The sequence below is a fragment of the Labrus mixtus genome, unplaced genomic scaffold (genome assembly GCF_963584025.1).
Source record: "Labrus mixtus unplaced genomic scaffold, fLabMix1.1 SCAFFOLD_249, whole genome shotgun sequence".
NCBI lineage: Eukaryota > Metazoa > Chordata > Actinopteri > Labriformes > Labridae > Labrus > Labrus mixtus.
Window position 1 is genome coordinate 7,501 of NW_026870206.1, and position 2,500 is coordinate 10,000.

The following is a 2,500-nucleotide window of genomic DNA, read 5'->3' on the forward strand; positions in this document are numbered from 1 at the left end:
CACATTCAGACTCACATTCAGATTCACATTCAGATTCACATTCAGATTCACATTCAGACTCACATTCAGATTCACATTCAGATTCAGATTCAGATTCACATTCAGATTCACATTCAGACTCACATTCAGATTCACATTCAGACTCACATTCAGATTCACATTCAGACTCACATTCAGATTCACATTCAGATTCACATTCAGATTCACATTCAGACTCAGATTCACATTCAGATTCACATTCAGATTCACATTCAGACTCACATTCAGATTCACATTCAGACTCACATTCAGATTCAGATTCAGATTCACATTCAGATTCACATTCAGATTCACATTCAGACTCACATTCAGACTCACATTCAGACTCACATTCAGACTCACATTCAGACTCAGACTCACATTCAGATTCACATTCAGATTCACATTCAGACTCAGACTCACATTCAGACTCAGACTCACATTCAGACTCACATTCAGACTCACATTCAGACTCACATTCAGACTCACATTCAGACTCAGACTCACATTCAGATTCACATTCAGATTCACATTCAGACTCAGACTCACATTCAGACTCACATTCAGATTCACATTCAGACTCAGACTCACATTCAGACTCACATTCAGATTCACATTCAGACTCAGACTCACATTCAGATTCAGATTCAGACTCAGACTCACATTCAGACTCACATTCAGACTCACATTCAGACTCACATTCAGATTCACATTCAGACTCAGACTCACATTCAGATTCACATTCAGATTCACATTCAGATTCACATTCAGACTCAGACTCACATTCAGACTCACATTCAGATTCACATTCAGACTCACATTCAGACTCACATTCAGACTCACATTCAGACTCACATTCAGACTCAGACTCACATTCAGACTCAGACTCACATTCAGACTCAGACTCACATTCAGATTCAGATTCAGATTCACATTCAGACTCACATTCAGATTCACATTCAGACTCAGACTCACATTCAGACTCACATTCAGATTCACATTCAGACTCACATTCAGACTCACATTCAGACTCAGACTCACATTCAGATTCACATTCAGATTCACATTCAGACTCAGACTCACATTCAGATTCAGATTCACATTCACATTCAGACTCACATTCAGACTCACATTCAGATTCACATTCAGACTCAGACTCACATTCAGATTCACATTCAGACTCAGACTCACATTCAGATTCAGATTCAGATTCACATTCAGACTCACATTCAGACTCACATTCAGATTCACATTCAGACTCAGACTCACATTCAGACTCACATTCAGATTCACATTCAGACTCACATTCAGACTCACATTCAGATTCACATTCAGACTCAGACTCACATTCAGATTCACATTCAGATTCAGATTCAGATTCACATTCAGACTCAGACTCACATTCAGATTCACATTCAGATTCAGACTCACATTCAGACTCACATTCAGATTCACATTCAGACTCACATTCAGACTCACATTCAGATTCACATTCAGACTCACATTCAGATTCACATTCAGACTCACATTCAGATTCACATTCAGATTCACATTCAGATTCACATTCAGACTCACATTCAGACTCACATTCAGACTCAGATTCACATTCAGATTCACATTCAGATTCAGATTCACATTCAGATTCAGATTCACATTCAGATTCACATTCAGATTCACATTCAGATTCACATTCAGACTCACATTCAGATTCAGATTCACATTCAGATTCACATTCAGATTCACATTCAGATTCACATTCAGACTCACATTCAGATTCACATTCAGATTCACATTCAGATTCACATTCAGACTCACATTCAGATTCAGACTCACATTCAGATTCAGACTCAGACTCACATTCAGATTCACATTCAGATTCACATTCAGATTCACATTCAGGCTCAGACTCACATTCAGATTCAGATTCAGATTCAGACTCATTCAGATTCACATTCAGATTCAGACTCACATTCAGACTCACATTCAGATTCAGACTCACATTCAGATTCACATTCAGATTCACATTCAGACTCAGACTCACATTCAGATTCACATTCAGACTCACATTCAGATTCAGATTCACATTCAGGCTCAGACTCACATTCAGATTCAGATTCAGATTCAGACTCATTCAGATTCACATTCAGATTCAGACTCACATTCAGACTCACATTCAGATTCAGACTCACATTCAGATTCACATTCAGATTCACATTCAGATTCAGACTCACATTCAGATTCACATTCAGACTCACATTCAGATTCACACACTCAGATTCAGATTCAGATTCAGACTCAGATTCAGACTCAGATTCAGATTCAGATTCAGACTCAGATTCAGATTCAGATTCAGACTCAGATTCAGATTCAGACTCAGATTCAGATTCAGACTCAGATTCAGACTCAGATTCAGACTCAGATTCAGACTCAGACTCATACTCAGACTCAGATTCAGACTCAGACTCAGACTCAGACTCAGACT